The 13,518-nt window shown below is 36.0% G+C and overlaps 1 protein-coding gene and 1 pseudogene across 8 annotated transcripts in view; one reads left to right on the top strand and one right to left on the bottom strand.

Moving 5' to 3' along the window:
- Positions 1-13,518, bottom strand: part of FERMT2 (FERM domain containing kindlin 2) — a 76,130-nt gene that overhangs the window by 56,290 nt on the left and 6,322 nt on the right. The window lies entirely within an intron of this gene.
- On the top strand, positions 12,078-12,175 carry LOC123808998 (annotated as a pseudogene).

Below are 13,518 nucleotides of genomic sequence, written 5' to 3' on the forward strand. Positions count from 1 at the left end.
CTTCAACAGCTTCCAACTGCACTTAGAATAACATCCAAATGCCTATCATAGTCTACAACGCCCCACACAATATGACCCATCTACTCCTCTGAATTTATCCTGTGCTCTTTCTGGGCTTCAGCCACACTTGTTGCCTTCTTATTCCAAGAACTGTCTTCTAAGAAGTAAGTTCTTCCCTGCCTCAGTGGCTTTGAACATGCTATTCCACTCGGAATGTCTCATCTTTCAAATTTTAGTTTAACGTCCACGTTCTTCAGGAAACCTTCTTTAACCACCTAGCGAAGATGAGCCCTCCTAATGTCTTTCATTATCCTCTATTTCAGTACACTGTGATATCACTTATTAAAACTTGAGTTTATTTTAAAAATTTGTATTCATTTTGTTTGTTCATAGGAGGGGAGGTGTCTTTCTTCCCTACTAGATTATAAACTCTGAGAAAAACAATGTTTATTTTGATCACAGTTATACAGAATGGGGAAAAAGTAGGTTCAAAGTTGTGAGTACACGGACCAGAGTTTATTCCTGTATTATTATTGTACTATTTTCCATACAAACAACTGTAAACCTACTTTTGCACCACCCTGTACTTCTAGCAGCTGGCCCAGTACTTGGCACACAACATCTGATAAATGAATGAATCCTCATACTGATAATGTTAAAGACATTCCATTATTAACAAAACATTAATCCCAACAAGGAAAATTATTCTTAAATCACCAAGAAAAAAATATATAAGATTTGCTAATTAAATTTTATGTTTAAAAATCCATTTTATCTTTTTCAACTTCAGAGTTAAAACATGTTTCTATACTAGCTAGAAATGCGGCAGAGAATCTCCCAAACAATGGGGAATCAAACTGAACTGACTTCCTCCTCTTCCATCTAAGAAAGATGAATTCCTTTACACAATCCCTATTGTGCAAAATGATAATATCCCAAACATTCATTTGTTCGTCTTAGAAATCTGATTCACCACAGAAAAACATTATAAACAGGTTCCAAATCAGACTATTACCCAAGTACATTATTAGTAATATTAAACTATACTGATCATAAGGCTTTTTGTGCTTAATGATTCAATCTGAGATAAGAACTCTAGTGGTGGCACCTGCAGAGTATGGATGGTGGGGAGGAGGAAGAAAGGGAATGTAGCTTGTAAATTGTGAGGGACACAAGACCTCCTGCTGCAGCAGGACAACTGGCTACTCCCCAGACATCTTTCCACAAACTCTGAAGTGAACCTGCCTATTTCCTCTTTCCCAGCTACAATGTGCTGTCTTAGGCCAAGGTTTCTTTCCTTTACTAAGCTAGTGGAAACAGAAAAGTTTTATCTTCTACTTCTCTCTTCAATTCCTGAAACAAACAAATCTCCTAATGTTTCTAATGAGCTATTATTGCCAATAATGTGTAAAGAAAGAATCTACAGGTAAAATTAATGCTTAAAAGAATTTTAAAAATTAAACTCTATGTTATCCCTAATATTTCCTGAAATATAAAGGACATCAAATAATAATTTCACTACAGAATCACAATCTTTTTTTCTTAAAAACTCCATATTCTCCAGTCTTTTGCTCTCTCTTCCCAAACTCATCATTTCAGACTTAAGAAAGCTGAGGGTCTCCCTCCTTTGCTTTTAGAATGTGCCTTCTTGTTCTTCTCTCTTTATGAGGGAAAGAGGGGGCAAAACAGATGTGTGTTCTTCTCATGCACAATCAATAAATAAATTAGTAAGCACTTTCCAAGCACTTACCATATGCCAGACACGAACCTAGGTCATGGGAATATAAAATTAGTAAGAATTGCATTCTAGAGGTGTTTTTAGTCCAAGTGAAGGACACAGACAAGTAAAATGAGCTAAACAGATGAAAGAACAATATGCCATAGAAGCAACCAACTTTAAATGGAAAGATGAATTGGGCTCTGAAGAAGAGGGGGCACTACATCACAATCTTAAGAGATGGGGGAGTTCCAACATGTGCTAAGAGTAACTATTCTATAGAAAATGCAAGCTCTCAATCAGATTGTTTTATGAAGGTAATTACAATGGGATTACAAAGAATGAATCAGAAAAAGAGTCTAGCAGCAAGAAAAGTACTGCAGCTTTTTGTGAGCTGGACCTGACCTAAGGCAGACGATGAAGAGAAGCCAAATAGGAGAGACATGTCTAAGTTAGAATCACAGGTTTTATTGATATTGATTAGACATGAGAGGGCAGTTGGAAGGTAAAGAGGAAAGCTAGAAAGTTCCTAGCTTGATAATTAAAGGGATAATAACAATAGCATTAAGATTTGTTTATTAACCATTTAGTACTCACTTAACATATTCTCACAAAAATGCTAAGCAGTAAATACTATTATAATCCCGGTTTTGGAGATGAGACAACCAAAAGACAGAAGTTGTATAACTTGGCCAAATGACAAAGCTAGTATATATAGGAGTTAGGATTTGAATCAGAACAGTGTGATTTCAGAAGTGGCATTCTTAAATAACAGTCAAGTAACCAAGGTAAAATTATTCAGAAGAGAAGCAGGTTTGGATATGATGAATTTGAGGACAAAGGACTAATATTAAGATTCATTTATATTTCATAGTAAAATCTTGATGTTTATCCTGCACATTTCTTATAGGAAATAGGTATTTAGGAGTGAGAAAGAGGATACACTGCACGTCTACAGGGAGGTAAAGAGATTATTAAAAAAGTAGAAATACCAAGTCTTGTCAGGGGGACCAATGAGCAACAGAAATGAGATACGCATCACATGGGGACTGTCTTTACTTCCTTGCCTCCCTTAATTAAGCACCTTTCCTACCTCAGAGCTAAGTGACTTGCATTGGGGTAAGAGGATTCCTGTGGGGTAGATTTCAATCAATATTGAAAGCAAAGGTCTGCAGCTGAGTAAAATTCTAATGAGAGTTTCAACAAACTTTTAAGGCTTCAATGACTAACTAAAGCAGGATTGACCAATTAGGCAAAAAATTTAGAAAATAAACTTCTGATAGAAGTTGGCAAATTGATGTATCTTTGACATAACTAATTGAAAATCAAGGAATTCACTCATTAAAACAAAATCATCTCTTAAAGCTACTTACAAACCCCAAATAATAATTACTACTTCAATTTAATATTTGATACTACAAAATATACTAACTCAAGTAGTTAAGAAGTGTTACCAGCTAACATAAACTATGCACACAATTACAGAATGCACACAAATTGAAAGTGTGCCAATTATTCATTTCCAGAGGGTGGGTAACTTTCTATCCAATCCTGAAGGCTTAATACTTATTTGGTTCAACTTGGCTTAGCTCCTAGAAAACTGGACTCCAAGTCCACACAATGTCAACATTTGACAAATTATGAGAGGAACATCGGGGGCTGAATTTGTCCATTAATACTTGACTCATACAAGTACTAACGGGATTTGTCTTTTAAAGGTAATCAAATGCATTTATTCAATAGTTCAAAAAAGAAGTAACTTAGTAAATACTTTATTGGCTTTGACATTTTAAATATCAAAGTACTAACAAATTCTAATACAGGACTGTAGTGCAGACTACTGGAAAAAACATTTCTTGGAATCCAAGAAGCTTATTATTGCTTATCATCTTCTGTTGATTTATATGTATCTGGGGGTCTTCAAATTTGTAAAAATCTGATGTCTCTCCCTGTTTAAAATTTTTTGATGGCATCTCACAGTTCTTATTACACAATCTTTTAAACCTGGTTTACAAAGGACTCTAAATACCTGCTAATTTCTTAAGCCTGTCAAGTCACTGGTTCCCCAGGATGACTCTCCTCCACCATCAGACTTCTTTCAGTTCTTCCAATAGCTACCCTTCCTGGCTCATCTCTCATCTGGACTTCTCATCTTCTCCCAGCCTGTTGTTTTTGCCACTCAGTATCCCCACACTTAACATCCTTTGCCACTCTTCTAATTCCTACTCCACCTTCAGCTTTCAGCTTAAAGATAACTGCCTCCAAAAGTCCTTCCCTTACATACTAGGTCAGGCTCCTGGGCACATAGTCCCATAACTGTTTCAATTTTCTTCTTTTTCCCTCTGTTTAACAAACATTTATTCCTTTAGCTGAACATCTTCTACACACAAAATAGATGGTTTGAGATTTCTGAGTGGAAAGGAATTTAGGTTTTAAGAGGTTTTGAGTCTGCTAAATATTTTCTGGAAATCATTTAACTGAGCCTTAAAGACCCCTGATGGCTGCAGCCAGCCGGAAAGCTCAATTTTCATAACACTCATCACATTAGAGCAATGAATTATTTAAAGATTGTCTTGCCCCTAAGACTTCAAGTTGAGTGCGGCCAAGGAATCAGTTAATTTTGTTCATGTCTTATCTCTCCTATTCATAGTATGGTGTCTAACATTCAGTAGGTTCTCATTTAAAATATTAAGTGGGTCAGTGAAGGAAAGGAATATAATTTCTACACTTAACCAAATCTTTCCTCTCTGTAATCTTATCTTCTACTTCTCTAAGCTAGTTTCCAATACACCATAAACACTGCAATCCTCAACCCAGAATGCCTTCTTCCTAACTTTTCACCCAGATCCTCCTTCAAATAAAGCCACTAAGCCCAATAAGATCACACTTCTATATCTCCATAATCTTCCGGTACCACTTACTTGGCACTTCACAACCAGACCATCAACTCAAAACAATCTTCTGTCTTCATTGTGTACTAGAAAACTGCTCACATTTTGAATGAGGACTATGTCCCATTAATAATGTAATGCTTGGTACCCCACAAGTGTTTGTTTCTGCTGCTACTGATGAGGTCAAGTTCATGTCCCCACAGAAGTCTCATGCCATATACCTCTATAACCTACAAAAAGTAGAGTGAGTGGCCCAGGCCAGTGTGTCTCACTTGGTTGGAGCATTACCCCATAAACTGAAAGATCACAGGTTCAATTCCCAGTCAGGACACAAGCCTAGGTTACAGGTTTGGTGCTCTGCCTGGGTGCATATAAGAAGCGACCGATCAGTGTTTCTCTCTCACATTGATGTTTCTCTCCTTCTCTCTCCCTTCCCCTTTCTCTAAAATCAGTAAGTATGCCCTTTGGGTGAGGATTTAAAAAAAAAAAAAAAAAAGGAATGAGCCCTGACTGATGTGGCTCAGTGGACTGAGCATCGATCGGACTGCGAAGCAAGAAGTCACTAGTTCAATTCCTGGACAGGGCACATGCCTGGGCTGGGTTGCAGGCCAAGTTCCCCAGTGTGTGTGTGTGGGGGCGGGGGGGCGCGGGCAGCAGGGTAGAGGCAAGCACAATGGATGTTTTTCTCCCTCTCTTTCTCTCCCTTCCCCTCTAAAAATAAATAAAATCTTTTTTTAAAGACTGTATAAAATTATCTTTATGCAGGAACATGTACACGTGAATATTCCATATCATGCTAAGGCCGTTCTTTCCTAGTCGAAGTTCTTTAAGGCATTTCTTCCCCCAAACTCATATTTAATAGTGAGATATCCCAGAGGTCCTTCAGGATCTCAATAAAACATAAGAAATTATTGTAACTAGTACTTAATATGTACCAAGTATATATATATAGTCACTTAATCCTTACAACAACTCTGTGAGATAAATATATTATCATCCCCATTTTACTTATATGAAAATCCTATTTATAAGAAAAATAAGTCACAGTAATGTTAAATAATTTGGCACAAGGTCACTACAGGTAGTGAAACCAGTATTCAAACCCAGACAGTCGGGCTTTAGCGAACATATTCTGATAGTTTGGAACAATTATACAAAATTGGCAAATCCAAGAAAATAGGAAGGGTTTTCTGGTTACATACTACATAAATACAATGAAAAGAAGTTATTCAATCTACAAATAAAGTTTATTTTAGGTTTACAAAATATTTGAATAACATTTTATTTTATTTCTTTTTCTTTTTTTTCTTTTTTATTTTAATCATTGTTCAAGTACAGGAAGAATAACATTTTATTGAGCTCCAACTATACTCCCTCTACTGACTGCTAGGGATTGTTATTCCTTTTAATACCATTCTTAGCTTTTACATTAACTTCAAGTAACAGATAAGTAAACTAAGATTAAGTAAAAGGTAAAATCAAGAGAGGTTAAAATAACATGTCAAGGTCATATACAGCTATTAATTGGCCAGGCTATGTCTTAAACTAAGTTCTTAAACACTAACAAAGTTCACCTTTTAAAAACTAGAATATTACATTTATTAAACATACTCTCCATTTTAGCAGTTAGCTATTATTTTATATATATACAGGTGCATAAAATCTTGCCCTGGCTGATATGACTCAGTGGACTGAGTGCCAGCCTGCAAACTGAAAGGTTGCTTGTTTGATCCCCAGTCAGGGCACATGGCTGGGTTGCGGGCCAGGTCCCCACCTGGGGGACGTGTGAGAGGCCACCGATCCATGTATCTTTCACACTTTGATGTCTCTCCCTCCCTTTCTCCGTCCTTTCCCCTCTAAAAGTAAAAATCTTTTTTAAAAATCTACTATTATACTGTCTTTATAATATTGATAGTGATTGCAAGGTAGTACAATGAAGGTGAAATACTTAATTCTTAATATTGTAAAGAATAACTATTTGGCATACCTTTATAATAGACACATTCCCGATTTTTATAAAATACTATTATTTCACTAGCTTATTAAAAGGGGGAAATACACATACCACTAGAATAGTCTGGAATGCAGCTGCCATCATCATCACAGATGCAGTTACACAGCCACTCTAAACACTTCACTACTTATTTAGTCCTTATAATAACCCTATTATAAAGGTAAAATTATTATCCCCATTTTACAGATGAGAAACCAGAAGTACAGACAGGTAGGTCATACAGCCCAAAATTGAACAGGTAGAGTAAGGTGAAGTCAGGACTACGACTCAAGTAGGCTGCCCTTTCTCCAGTCCACATTCCATACCAAGAACACTCTATCACAGCAACAAAATTTCAAAATTCATCAACACCTTGCATAAAACTTTTGAAACTGATACAGGAATTCTTTGCCTTTTTTCAAGTTATTTTTAATTCCAAAGTTTATAAAATTCTTAAATCTGAATTTATGTAAGTACATTAAGGGACATTAAGCTGGAAGGCACTTATCCAATAGACATCATCTACAATCAATAATGCTGGCACTTTATTGGTGTTTTATTCATAACCCTGAGTGTTCCATTAAGGAAAAGATATCAAAAAGCATCATTACACTGATGGCTTGAAATTACACTTGATCTTTAAAATACCTGATGTAATTTTTAGTTACACCATAATATAAAAATCACATAGTTAAATATATGAGAAAAGATTGAGGTTGTCAGCTCCCAACCTTGAAAACTGTGGAAGAGTCTCCTCCAAGGACACACTGAGGCTGACCGGTCCTTCTACAAGTAGACAGTGAATAAGTCTGAAAACTGAATCATAAAAGGAAATCCAAATGTAAACCTCACATTTTAATCCTTTACTGGTTATTTTCTTCTCTCATACACACTAATTCAATGAGAAGTAGAATTGACATTGAGAGAAAATACCAGAAGAATAAATTTTCAAAGGATTTTACCAGTATAACATTCTCAATGAAGGAAAATAGACCAGGATTTGTGTGACCTTTTTATCCACAATAGTATAGTTTTAGAATGATATTTTCTAGTTTAGAGAGTGGTTACCATACTTGAAAAAACAATTTTAAAGAACTCATATATTACAAAGTGAAGGAAACAAACTTAATTAAAGGCTTATTCTTTTATCTATCCTGTACAGAGGGGAAAAAAAACCCAAAACTTAAGATTGTGAATACTGAAAACCCTCACTTAAAAAATTTCACATAGCTATTAAGTGGTATGACCAGCACTGGGACTCAGACGACTTCTTTTTGTAACATTAATATCTGAAACTTTTCTTTGATTATTCAAAGATGCTTCACTACCAGTATATTTTTAAGACTTAAGTTCTAAATATCTAAGTTTTCTAGTAGATTGATGATAACTAAGTTTCTTAATTTTAATTATTGTTCAAGTACAGTTTTCTGTCTTTTACTCCCTCCCATTTCCACTCTCCCCTAAGTTTTTGTCCACGTGTCTTTTATACTTGTTCCTGTAACCTCTTCCCCTTTTCCCCTGAAATTCCCTCCCCTCTCCCTTCTGGTCACTGTCAGCCTGTTCTCTATTTCAGTGGCTTTGGTTATATTTTGCTACTTTCTTAGTGTTGTTGTTTAGGTTCCTGTTAAAGGTGAGATCATATGGTATTTGTCTTTCACCACCTGGCTTATTTCGCTTAGCATAATTCTTTCCAGACCCATCCATGCTGTTGCAAAGGGTAGGAGCTCCTTCTTTCTTTCTGCTGCATAGAATTTCATCGTGTAAATGTACCACAGTTTTTTGATCCATTCATTTACTGATGGGCACCTAGGTTGCTTCCAGCACCTGGCTATTGTAAATTGTGCTGCTATGAACACTGGGGTGCATAGGTTCTTTTGGATTGGTGTTTCAGGGTTCTTAGGATATAATCCTAGCAGTGGAATTGCTGCGTATAAATAAGTTTTCACTGGACTATTATTTTATACCACAAATTCTACCAAATTAAAGTAGTAAATTACGTTATTTCCTCTCTGATACATAATTACTACTATACCTCATATATTCCTTTAAAAAAAAGATTTTATTTATTCATTTTCAGAGAGAGAGAGGGAGAGAAACATTAATGTGTGGTTGTCTCTTTTCCACTCCCTACTGGGGACCTGGTCTGCAACCTAGGCATGTGCCCTGACTGGGAATAGAACTTGCAACCCTTTGGTTCGCAGTATGCACTCCATCCACTGAGCTACACCAGCCAGGGCTATTCCTCCTTTTAACATATACAAGTAAACAGAAGCTATATATAAGTTACAGAACAAAATCTTTGTGGTCTTAATTAGACAGATTTCTAATATATGGCAATTTTAAAAAAAAACCTCAATCCAGAAGAGAAAAAAATTAATAAAATGGACTCATGGAAATTAAAAATTCTATTCTTTGAAAGATACTGTGTTATCCCTGGCTGGTATGGCTTAGTTGCCTGGGCATTGTCCTGCAAACCAAAAGGTTGTTGGTTCGATTCCTGGTCAGGGCATGTGCCTGGGTTACAGGTTCAGTCCCCAGTCGGAGCATATGTAAGAGGCAACCGATTGACGTTTGTCTCTCACATCAATGTTTTTCTCCCTCTCGTTCTCCCTTCCCCTTGCTCTAGAATCAGTAAAAGAAAGAAAAACAAGTAAACAAATAATGATACTGTGTTAAAAATGAAAAGACAAGCCATAGACTAAGAGAAAATATTGCAAAACACATTATCTGATAAAGAATCTGTATCTATAGTGCATAAGAATTCTTAATAGTCAGTAAGAAAAACACAATTTTTTAGAAGATTTTATTTATTTTTAGAAGGAAAGAGAGGGAGTGTAGTAGACTGTTCTGTGTGGCATGGGCCCAGCTCCCACTCAGAGATGCACAGAACCCATGCCCACGGATAGGTTCTCCCATGGGGAATCAGGCTTGCAGTGTACCTAGGCCACTATGAGTCTTGCTTTTTGCTAAAACTCCCTCACCCTGAATTGATCGCAATTACTGCAAAGCAACTTCCTAAAAATCCATGCTAAACCTTCCAAGGATGAGTGTAACCAGTCCAACTACTTTTGTCTTTTCATTTGCAAATATCCCTCTTCTCTGATGTGATTAATAGCATTGGCTCCTTTGTTTTCTGTAAAAGATAACCACCTAAAGCGAGTCTGTGCATAGTTAATGAGGACCTTCTTGTAATATGTCCAGTAAGACAATAAAAGCTCATTGGAGCAAGGGCAAAGGTACTTTGCTCCCCTTGAGAGAAAAGCTATGCAGTCCCTTTTCCTCCACTGGATTACTCCGTGTGAATGTCTCATTTCATCCATAATGATACGGACCCCACAAGCTAGGGTCCACATTAAGGGAAAGAAACATTAATATGGGGAAACATTGCTAAGTTGCCTCTTGCACACACCTCAACCATGGACCAAACCACAATCCAGGCAAGTGACCTGACGGGGAATTGAACCCAGCAAACTTTCACTCTGCAGGACCATACCAAACCAACTGCCCACACCACTACAGCAAGAAAAACACAATTTTTTAAAAAAGGCAAAAGATAATGAAGACACTTCACTAAGAAGATACACAAATGGCATATAAGCATGTAAAAAGCTCCCCAACATGTTAGTCATTAGGGAAATGTGATTTAAAAGCATAAGAACCACTACATACTTATTAGACTGGCTAAAATTAAACAAAAATATAAGCAAAACACCTGACAATACCAAATACTGGGAAAGGACTCAGAGCCACTGGAATTCTCAATTATTTTTTAGTTCTCACACCATTCTGATATGCATACAAAATGATGTGGCTGCTTTGGAAAAGTCTGGCAGTTTCTTACAAATTTGAGCATATACTTAAGACACTATCCAGCAATCCCACTCCTAGGTAGGTATCCCCTAGAAATGAGAGTATATATTCATGCAAATGTTTCATAATCTCCAAAAAATGGAAACAACACAAATGCCCTTCAACTGGTGAATAAACTATAATACACATCTATAAATGGATTATTACTCAGCAATTAAAAAAAAACTGATACACATACAAATAGATCTAAAATTATGCTGCCCTAGCCAGGTGGCTCAGTTGATTGGAGCATCATCATCCTGTACACCAAAAAGGTTATGGGTTTGATACCCCGTGGGGGCACATATGGGAAGCAACCAATCAGTATTTCTCTCTCATATTGATGTCTGTGTGTGTCTCTCTCTTCCCCCCTTCCTCTCTCTCTAAAATCAATAATCATATCCTTGAGTGAGAATTAAAAAGTAAATAAATATATAAATATAAATAAAAATAATTATGCTAAATTTTTTAAAGTAAAATAAAATATATTATGCTAAGTGAAAGAAACCAGATTGAAGGCTACATATTGTATGGTTCCATTTATACAACATTCTAGAAAAGGCGAACTACCAGTGGTTTTCAGGAGCGGCGGGGTGGAGGGGATGGGTTGATTATAAAGTAATAAGGAAATTTTTTGGAGTGTTGGAAAAGCTCTTTATCTTGATCATGGTAATTAATATGACTGTATGCACTGGCCGAAACTCAACACATTATACTAAAGAGAATGAATTCTGCTATTTGTAAATCATGACTCAGTAAGCCTGACCTTGTAAGAAAACTAACAAGACAAAAATGCAATAATTACACAAATAATTTGTTAGGAATGGATTATAGTGGCTATAAATTTGAAACCACAAATCCAACTGTAAAAGGCCATATCTCAATTTTAAAAATATTAATTTAAAATATTATTTTGAAATATGTTTATCTCACACTGGGTGTATACTATGCCATTTTGTAAAATACCATAGCATGACATTACAATTTTTATTTTAATAAAATTATTGAAATAAAAAAATTCACTAATTTCTAAATGCACTCAATGTTTTCATGTGCCAAGAAACAATTTTATATCATATCTTTGTTATAACTGTATACAAAATATTTTCTTATAAAATATATGAAGTACACAATTTACTACTGAAGCATTCGTGGTTATACATTTTTCAAATCTCTAAGATACCACCATCCACTTACTGCTCCATTCCATTTCAGAAATCTCATGAAAATAGTAAATAGCTCTTGGCTACATTACAAGGGCAGGTGTGTGTTTGAAAATGAGAGGAAGGATGGAATGATAACTATTTTTCTTGTTATTTAGGGGGTGAGAACACAATGTAGTACCAAAGCAAGCTCCTGAGGAATACTGTTTCTCACCATTAAAGCTGAAACCTATTAACATTAAATAGTCTAGATTACATTTTAACTCCCTTTTCCTTTTTTTCCAGTTCAGTATACTCAGAGACTTTTAATGCTACTTAGAAAATAGCTGCTATCATTTGTATAGCACTAATAGTTTATATAATACATTTCTCCACACATATTACCTCTTTTAATTCTCTCTAAAACCTATGAGAAACTTTGTTTTTCTTTAATTTGCATTGTAGAGATGCCAAAACCCACTCAGGTGCTTGCTTCAGCAGCACAGACACTAAAACGGCAATTATATTAGCATGGCCCCTGAGCAAGGATGACATGCAAATTAGTGATGTGTTCTACATATTTTTTAAAAGATTTTATTTAGTTAGTTTTAGAGAGGGAAGGGAAGGAGGGAGGAAGGGAGAAAGAGAGAGAAACATCAATGTGCGGTTGTTGGGGGCCGTGGCCTGCAACCCAGGCATGTGCCCTGACTGGGAATCGAACCTGCGATGCTTTGGTTCTCAGCCCGTGCTCAATCCACTGAGCTATGCCAGCCAGGGCTGTTCTATATTTTTAACACAATATACAGATGTATTATAAAACTGTACATCTGAAATCTGTGTTTATTTTATTAACCAATGTTACCCCAATAAATTCAATGAAAACATAAATAAAATAAAAACCCACCCAGAAGGTTGAATTAGTTGTCCCTAGATCATACCATTAAGTGGCAGGGCCTGAATGTTGTTTCTTACTATTCTGTTTAATTTATTACCACCTACTGCAGCCTGAAGACAGCCAATATGGGAAATCTATACCAAATGATGTCTAAAAATATTGTCAATAACTTAACAGTAAACTAAGAAAATAACTGAATTTTAAATACAAAGTATATGAAAATAAACCTATAAAAATATCATTTTGAAGTGAAATTTGCACTGATAAAAAGTCTTTCTTTAGCCCTGACTGGTGTGGCTCAGTGGGTTGGCCATCTTCCCACAAAGCAAAAGGTCACCAGTTCAATTCCCAATCAGGGCACATGGCTGGCTTGCAGGCCATGTCCCCAAGCTGGGGGGATGGGAGGGGCTACCAATCAACATTTCTCTCACACATGGATGTTTCCTTCTCTTTCTCCCTACCTTTTCTCTCTAAAAATAAACAACATCTCTAAAAAAACAGAAACAAAAACAAACAAAAAAAACAGAATCTTATTTAAAAGTTAATAGTGTCTTAAAAGACAAAGGTTAAGAAACTGTTCTATAGGGTGATTATAAAGTCTAGAAACATACTATTTATTACTTTACATGTATCTTAATGTAATTTTAATCAACCATTTATTATATATTCTCCTGTGGTTCCAAACTTAGTAGCCATTCTGTATATTAAAGGACCCTGCCCTGGCTGGTATGGCTCAGCACGAGTGCTGGCCTGTGAACTGAAAGGTCCCAGGTTCAATTCCCAGTCAGGGCCTAGATTGTGGGCCAGGCAGCTAACCAATGTTTCTCACACACGGATGTTTTTCTGTCCTTCTCCTTCTCCTTCCCCTCTCACTAAAAATAAAAAAAATAAAATTAAGGATCCTAAGAGAAGTCAATTTAGTTAAAACTCAATGTGGAATGAGATCCGGAATGGAAAAAACAAAGACTATTACTAGAACTATTTGCAAATTTGAATACAGATACATAGTAGACGATAGTATCAATTCAATG

This window comes from Phyllostomus hastatus, unplaced genomic scaffold (assembly GCF_019186645.2).
Source record: "Phyllostomus hastatus isolate PE091 unplaced genomic scaffold, TTU_PhHast_1.1 phas_scaffold_501, whole genome shotgun sequence".
Taxonomy (NCBI): Eukaryota; Metazoa; Chordata; class Mammalia; order Chiroptera; family Phyllostomidae; genus Phyllostomus; species Phyllostomus hastatus.